We start from the raw sequence: 9,498 nt of genomic DNA on the forward strand, positions 1-9,498 counted from the left end.
GAATGGTCCGGAGAATAAGATTCATATATAGGAAGTCATTTTACAAGTTTGAAAATGATCCGGTGCATTTATGGAAGGTTCTAGAAGGTTCTAGAAAAGTCCGGAAGAAATCACTATGGAAGGCAGAGTCCCGGAGGGACTCCACTAGCTAGGTCAGCCAACCCTAAGGGGAGGAGTCCCAGGTGGGCTCTGATACGTCTCCGACGTATCGATAATTTCTTATGTTCCATGCTTGTTTTATGACAATACCTACATGTTTTGTTCACACTTTATATCGTTTTGATGCATTTTCCGGAACTAACCTATTGACGAGATGCCAAAGGGCCAGCTGTCGTTTTCGCTGTTTTTGGTTTCAGAAATCCTAGTAAGGAAATATTCTCGGAATCGGACGAAATCAACGCCCAGCATCTTAGAATTCCACGAAGCTTCCAGAACAGCCGAGAGCCACCAGAGGAGGGCCCTGTGGGCCCCACACATGTAGGCGGTGCGGCCTGATGGCGTGTAATTCACACGTTCGTTGGGAACCCCAAGAGGAAGGTATGATGCGCACAGCAGCAAGTTTTCCCTCAGAAAGAAACCAAGGTTTATCGAACCAGGAGGAGCCAAGAAGCACGTTGAAGGTTGATGGCGGCGGGATGTAGTGCGGCGCAACACCAGGGATTCCGGCGCCAACGTGGAACCTGCACAACACAACCAAAGTACTTTGCCCCAACAAAACAGGTGAGGTTGTCAATCTCACCGGCTTGCTGTAACAAAGGATTAACCGTATTGTGTGGAAGATGATTGTTTGCGTAGAAACAAGAGAACAAGTATTGCAATGAGATTGTATTTCAAGTATAGAGAATTGGACCGGGGTCCACAGCTCACTAGAGGTGTCTCTCCCATAAGATAAACAAGCATGTTGGGTGAACAAATTACAGCTTGGGCAATTGACAAATAGAGAGGGCATGACCATGCACATACATATCATGATGAGTATAGTGAGATTTAATTGGGCATTACGACAAAGTACATAGACCGCCATCCAACCGCATCTATGCCTAAAAAGTCCACCTTCAGGTTATCATCCGAACCCCTCCAGTATTAAGTTGCTAACAACGGACAATTGCATTAAGTATTGCGCGTAATGTAACTAGTGACTACATCCTTGAACATAGCACCAATGTTTTATCCCTAGTGGCAACAAAGACATCCATAACCTTAGTGGTTCTTGTCACTCCTCCAGCATTCACTGAGGCATGAACCCACTATCGAGCATAAATACTCCCTCTTGGAGTTACTAGCATCAACTTGGCCGGAGCATCTACTAATAACGGAGAGCATGCAAGATCATAAACAACACATAGATATAACTTTGATAATCAACATAACAAGTATTCTCTATTCATCGGATCCCAACAAACGCAACATATAGAATTACAGATAGATGATCTTGATCATGTTAGGCAGCTCACAAGATCCGACAATGATAGCACAATGGGGAGAAGACAACCATCTAGCTACGGCTATGGACCCATAGTCCAGGGGTAGACTACTCACACATCACTCCGGAGGCGACCATGGCGGTGTAGAGTCCTCCGGGAGATGATTCCCCTCTCCGGCGAGGTGCCGGAGGCGATCTCCCGGATCCCCCGAGATGGGATCGGCGGTGGCGGCGTCTCGATAGGTTTTCCGCATCGTGGCTCTCGGTACCGGGGGTTTCGTCACGGAGGCTATTTGTAGGCGGAAGGGCAGGTCAAGAGGCGGCACGGGGGCCCACACCATAGGCCGGCGCGGCCGGGGTGGGGCCGCGCCGCCCTAGGGTTTGGCCACCCCGTGGCCCCTCTTCGTCTCTCCTTCGGACTTCGGAAGCTTCGTGGAAAAATAGGCCCCCGGGCTTTGATTTCATCCAATTCCGAGAATATTTCGTTACTAGGATTTCGAAACCAAAAACAGCGAGAACAACGAATCGGCACTTCGGCATCTTGTTAATAGGTTAGTTCCAGTAAAATGCACGAATATGACATAAAGTGTGCATAAAACATGTAGATAACATCAATAATGTGGCATGGATCATAAGAAATTATCGATACGTCGGAGACGTACGCATCCCCAAGCTTAGTTCTGCTCGTCCCGAGCAGGTAAAACGATAACACAGATAATTTCTGGAGTGACATGCCATCATAATCTTGATCATACTATTTGTAAAGCATATGTAGTGAATGCAGCGATCAAAACAATATATATGACATGAGTAAACAAGTGAATCATAAAGCAAAGACTTTTCATGAATAGCACTTCAAGACAAGCATCAATAAGTCTTGCATAAGAGTTAACTCATAAAGCAATAATTCAAAGTAAAAGCATTGAAGCAACACAAAAGAAGATTAAGTTTCAGCGGTTGCTTTCAACTTGTAACATGTATATCTCATGGATATTGTCAACATAGAGTAATATAATAAGTGCAATAAGCAAGTATGTAGGAATCAATGCATAGTTCACACAAGTGTTTGCTTCTTGAGGTGGAGAGAAATAGGTGAACTGACTCAACATTGAAAAGTAGAAGAATGGTCCTCCATAGGGGAAAAGCATCGATTGCTATATTTGTGCTAGAGCTTTGATTTTGAAAACATGAAACAATTTTGTCAACGGTAGTAATAAAGCATATGCATCATGTAAATTATATCTTATAAGTTGCAAGCCTCATGCATAGTATACTAATAGTGCCCGCACCTTGTCCTAATTAGCTTGGACTACCGGATCATCACAATGCACTGTTTTTACCAAGTGTCACAAAGGGGTACCTCTATGCCGCCTGTACAAAGGTCTAAGGAGAAAGCTCGCATTGGATTTCTCGCTATTGATTATTCTTCAACTTAGACATCCATACCGGGACAACATAGACAACAGATAATGGACTCCTCTTTTATGCATAAGCATGTAACAACAATTAATAATTTTCTCATTTGAGATTGAGGATATATGTCCAAAACTCGAAACTTCCACCATGGATCATGGCTTTAGTTAGCGGCCCAATGTTCTTCTCTAACATATGCATGCTTAACCATAAGGTGGTAGATCTCTCTTACTTCGGACAAGACGGACATGCATAGCAACTCACATGAAATTCAACAATGAATAGTTGATGGCGTCCCCGAGTGAACATGGTTATCGCACAACAAGCAACTTAATAAGAGATAAAGTGCATAATTACATATTCAATACCACAATAGTTTTTAAGCTATTTGTCCCATGAGCTATATATTGCAAAGGTGAATGATGGAATTTTAAAGGTAGCACTCAAGCAATATACTTTGGAATGGCGGAAAATACCATGTAGCAGGTAGGTATGGTGGACACAAATGGCATAGTGGTTGTTTGGCTCAAGGATTTTAGATGCATGAGAAGTATTCCCTCTCGATACAAGGTTTAGGCTAGCAAGGCTTATTTGAAACAAACACAAGGATGAACCGGTGCAGCAAAACTCACATAAGAGACATATTGTAAACATTATAAGACTCTACATCGTCTTCCTTGTTGTTCAAACTCAATACTAGAAATTATCTAGACCTTAGAGAAACCAAATATGCAAACCAAATTTAAGCATGCTCTATGTATTTCTTTATTAATGGGTGCAAAGCATATGATGCAAGAGCTTAATCATGAGCACAACAATTGCCAAGTATCACATTACCCAAGACATTTATAGCAATTACTACATGTATCATTTTCCAATTCCAACCATATAACAATTTAACGAAGGAGAAACTTCGCCATGAATACTATGAGTAGAAACCAAGGACATACTTGTCCATATGCTACAGCGGAGCGTGTCTCTCTCCCATACAATGTGAATGCTAGGATCCATTTTATTCAAACAAAACAAAAACAAAAACAAACCGACGCTCCAAGAAAAAGCACATAAGATGTGATGGAATAAAAATATAGTTTCAGGGGAGGAACCTGATAATGTTGTCGATGAAGAAGGGGATGCCTTGGGCATCCCCAAGCTTAGACGCTTGAGTCTTCTTGATATATGCAGGGGTGAACCACCGGGGCATCCCCAAGCTTAGAGCTTTCACTCTCCTTGATCATGTTGCATCATACTCCTCTCTTGATCCTTGAAAACTTCCTCCACACCAAACTCGAAACAACTCATTAGAGGGTTAGTGCACAATATAAATTGACATATTCAGAGGTGACACAATCATTCTTAACACTTCTGGACATTGCATAATGCTACTGGACATTAGTGGATCAAAGAAATTCATCCAACATAGCAAAAGAGGCAATGCGAAATAAAAGGCAGAATCTGTCAAAACAGAACAGTTCGTATTGATGAATTTTAAAATGGCACCAGACTTGCTCAAATGAAAATGCTCAAATTGAATGAAAGTTGCGTACATATCTGAGGATCATGCACGCAAATTGGCATAATTTTCTGAGTTACCTACAGAGGGATTTTGCCCAGATTCGTGACAGCAAAGAAATCTGGAACTGCGCAAGTAATCCAAATCTAGTACTTACTTTTCTATCAACGGCTTAACTTGGCACAACAAAACACAAAACTAAGATAAGGAGAGGTTGCTACAGTAGTAAACAACTTCCAAGACACAAAATAAAAACAAAGTACTCGTAGGTAAAAACATGGGTTGTCTCCCATAAGCGCTTTCTTTAACGCCTTTCAGCTAGGCGCGTAAAGTGTGTATCAAGTATTATCGAAGGGTGGTGCATCGGCATTCTTACCAGGGGTGTTGCTCTTACCTTTCTTACTCTTATTCCTACTCTTTGGTCTAGGGAATACATGACCGCATCCGGGTGTAGAAGTAAAATTTAGAGTGCCTTTCCCAACATCTATGATCGCTCCCATGAGTTTCAGCAGGGATCTTCCAAGCGTGATTTGTCCTGTCCCTACACATTCAATAACGAGATAATCAGTGGATACCATCCTTCCAAGAAAGGTTGTGAAAACACCTTCAGCTATACCCATAGGAATTACAACAGAGTTATCCGTAAGAGTTATTTCTTCTCCCCCTTCAGTAAGTCCCCAAAGTGTCAAAGATTTATAAATTTTTTCAGGCATGAGGCAAAACTCGGACATAATATCACAACGAGCAGGAAAAGTTTCACCACCAATAGTAACTTTAACAGTAGGCGCCCACATTGAAGGTTCAAAGCTTAATGGAACACAATCATAATATTCGCGAATTCGATTATACACTTCTTTTAAACAGGATATATTTGTTTCAATAGTGTCTAATCTATTATGCATGCTAGCATGAGATGGATCAAAATTATTATCGGAGCTAAATGATGTAATCAATTTCCTTATAGCATTAAAAGCTTGATCCCCATCACAATGAAGGAAATCTCCTCCCACTACAAGCATCTAAGGCATATCTATAGCGAAGAATAAGCCCGAAATAGAAATTACTAAGAAGCAAACTTAAGGTCATTTTAGGTTCAGTTTTACTATAAGCATCAAAAATTCTAGACCATGCTTCTTTAAAATTCTCTTCACCTCCTTGTTTAAAGGTGAAGATCGATTCCTCAGGTGATAAAGTAACAACTACAGGACTAGACATGATAATAAAGTAAATGCGAGTAACTAATTTTTTTTGTGTTTTTGATATAGCAAACAAGATAGCAAATAAAGTAAAACTAGCAACTAATTTTTTTGTATTTTGATTTAGTGCAGCAAACAAAGTAGTAAATAAAACTAAGCAAGACAAAAACAAAGTAAAGAGATTGAGAAGTGGAGACTCCCCTTGCAGCGTGTCTTGATCTCCCCGGCAACGGCGCCGTGAAAATATGCTTGATGGCGTGTAATTCACACGTTCGTTGGGAACCCCAAGAGGAAGGTATGATGCGCACAGCAGCAAGTTTTCCCTCGTAAAGAAACCAAGGTTTATCGAACCAGGAGGAGCCAAGAAGCACGTTGAAGGTTGATGGCGGCGGGATGTAGTGCGGCGCAACACCAGGGATTCCGGCGCCAATGTGGAACCCGCACAACACAACCAAAGTACTTTGCCCCAACGAAACGAGTGAGGTTGTCAATCTCACCGGCTTGCTGTAACAAAGGATTAACCGTATTGTGTGGAAGATGATTGTTTGCGAAAAACGAGTAGAACAAGTATTGCAAGTAGATTGTATTTCAGTATAGAGAATTGGACCGGGGTCCACAGTTCACTAGAGGTGTCTCTCCCATAAGATAAACAGGCATGTTGGGTGAACAAATTACAGTTGGGCAATTGACAAATAGAGAGGGCATGACCATGCACATACATATCATGATGAGTATAGTGAGATTTAATTGGGCATTACGACAAAGTACATAGACCGCCATCCAACTCGCATCTATGCCTAAAAAGTCCACCTTCAGAGTTATCATCCGAACCCCTCCAGTATTAAGTTGCTAACAACGAGACAATTGCATTAAGTATTGCGCGTAATGTAACTAGTGACTACATCCTTGAACATAGCACCAATGTTTTATCCCTAGTGGCAACAAGACATCCATAACCTTAGTGGTTCTTGTCACTCCTCCAGATTCACGGAGGCATGAACCCACTATCGAGCATAAATACTCCCTCTTGGAGTTACTAGCATCAACTTGGCCGCAGCATCTACTAATAACGGAGAGCATGCAAGATCATAAACAACACATAGATATAACTTTGATAATCAACATAACAAGTATTCTCTATTCATCGGATCCCAACAAACGCAACATATAGAATTACGGATAGATGATCTTGATCATGTTAGGCAGCTCACAAGATCCGACAATGATAGCACAATGGGGAGAAGACAACCATCTAGCTACAGCTATGGACCCATAGTCCAGGGGTAGACTACTCACACATCACTCCGGAGGCGACCATGGCGGTGTAGAGTCCTCCGGGAGATGATTCCCCTCTCCGGCAGGGTGCCGGAGGCGATCTCCTGGATCCCCCGAGATGGGATCGGCGGTGGCGGCGTCTCAGTAAGGTTTTCCGTATCGTGGCTCTCGGTACTGGGGGTTTCGTCACGGAGGCTATTTGTAGGCGGAAGGGCAGATCAAGAGGCGGCACGGGGGGCCCACACCATAGGCCGGCGCGGCCAGGGGTGGGGCCGCGCCGCCCTAGGGTTTGGCCACCCCGTGGCCCCTCTTCGTCTCTCCTTCGGACTTCCGGAAGCTTCGTGGAAAAATAGGCCCCTGGGCTTTGATTTCGTCCAATTCCGAGAATATTTCGTTACTAGGATTTCGAAACCAAAAACGACAGAACAAAGAATCGGCACTTCGGCATCTTGTTAATAGGTTAGTTCCAGAAAATGCACGAATATGACATAAAGTGTGCATAAAACATGTAGATAACATCAATAATGTGGCATGGATCATAAGAAATTATCGATACGTCGGAGACGTATCACGGCCCAGGCCCTGGTCGCGCCACCCTAGTTTGTCATCGCCTCGTCGGCCCTCCGACTCCGCCTCTTCGCCTATTTAAAGGTCCCTGACCTAAATCTTCGAGACGAATAAGCCACGGTACGAGAAACCTTCCAGAGCCGCCGCCATCGCGAAGCCAAGATCCGGGGACAAGAGTCCTCGTTCCGGCACGCCGCCGGGACGGGGAGTGCCCCGGAAGGCTTCTCCATCGACATCACCGCCATCTCCATCAACGCCTGCTTGTCTCCCATGAGGAGGGAGTAGTTCTCCATCGAGGCTGAGGGCTCTACCGGTAGCTATGTGGTTCATCTCTCTCTCTATGTACTTCAATACAATGATCTCATGAGCTGCCTTACATGATTGAGATCCATATGATGAGCTTTGTAATCTAGATGTCGTTATGCTATTCAAGTGGATTTTACTTATGTGATCTCCGGAGACTCCTTGTCCCACGTGTGTAAAGGTGACAGTGTGTGCACCGTGTGGGTCTCTTAGGCTATATTTCACAGAATACTTATTCACTGAGTTATGATTTGACTTAGTTGTTATCTTGCCAGAGAGTAATTCAGAATAGCATAGTGAAGTGCTTATTTATATTCCTTTATGATTGCAATGAGCTTTGTGTCACTATTAATATATGTGCTACTCTAGTGATGTTATTAAAGTACTCTATTCCTCCTTCATGATGTAATGGTGACAGTGTGTGCATCATGTAGTACTTGGCGTAGTTTATGATTATGATCTCTTGTAGATTATGAAGTTAACTATTACTATGATGGTATTAATGTGATCTATTCCTCCTTTCATAGTATGAAGGTGACGAGTGTGCATGCTATGTTAGTACTTGGTATAGTTGTGTTGATCTATCATGCACTCTAAGGTTATTTAAATATGAATATCGAATATTGTGGAGCTTGTTAACTCCGGCATTGAGGTGCTCTTGTAGCCCTACGCAATTGGTGTTCATCATCCAACAATAGAGTGTAGAGTGGTTTTATTATGTGATCAATGTTGAGAGTGTCCACTAGTGAAAGTATGATCCCTGGGCCTTGTTTCCAAATACTGCAATCTCCGTTTATTTACTCTTTTGCTGCATGTTTACTTACTGCACGCCAGCAAGCACTTTTCTGGCGCCGTTGCTACTGCTCATATACATTCATACCACCTGTATTTCACTATCTCTTCGCCGAACTAGTGCTCATATACATTCATACCACCTGTATTTCACTATCTCTTCGCCGAACTAGTGCACCTATACATCTGACAAGTGTATTAGGTGTGTTGGGGACACAAGAGACTTCTTTTATTGTGGTTGCAGGGTTGCTTGAGAGGGATATCTTTGACCTCTTCCTCCCTGAGTTCGATAAACCTTGGGTGATCCACTTAAGGGAAACTTGCTGCTGTTCTACAAACAGTGAATAAGTATTCTGTGAAATATAGCCTAAGAGACCCACACGGTGCACACACTGTCACCTTTACACACGTGGGACAAGGAGTCTCCGGAGATCACATAAGTAAAATCCACTTGACTAGCATAATGACATCTAGATTACAAGCATCATCATATGAATCTCAATCATGTAAGGCAGCTCATGAGATTATTGTATTGAAGTACATAGGAAGAGAGATTAACCACATAGCTACCGGTACAGCCCTTAGCCTCGATGGAGAACTACTCCCTCCTCATGGGAGACAGCAGCGTTGATGAAGATGGCGGTGGTGTCGATGGAGAAGCCTTCCGGGGGCACTTCCCCGTCCCGGCGGCGTGCCGGAACGAGACTCCTGTCCCCCAGATCTTGGCTTTGCGATGGCGGCGGCTCTGGATGGTTTCTCGTACCGTGGCTTTTTCGTCCGAGGTTTTAGGTCGAGGACCCTTAAATAGGCGAAGAGGCGGAGTCGGAGGGTCGAAGAGGCGGTGAGGGGGTAAGGCGGCGCGGCCAGGGCCTGGGCCACGCCGGCCACCCTCCTGGGCCCACCAGGCCTCCCCTCTGGCGACTCTCGGGTGTTCTGGAAGCTTCGTGGAAAAATAGGATGCTGGGCGTTGATTTCGTCCGATTCCGAGAATATTTCCTTACTAGGATTTCGAAACC

The sequence above is a fragment of the Lolium rigidum genome, chromosome 3, assembly GCF_022539505.1.
Source record: "Lolium rigidum isolate FL_2022 chromosome 3, APGP_CSIRO_Lrig_0.1, whole genome shotgun sequence".
Taxonomy (NCBI): Eukaryota; Viridiplantae; Streptophyta; class Magnoliopsida; order Poales; family Poaceae; genus Lolium; species Lolium rigidum.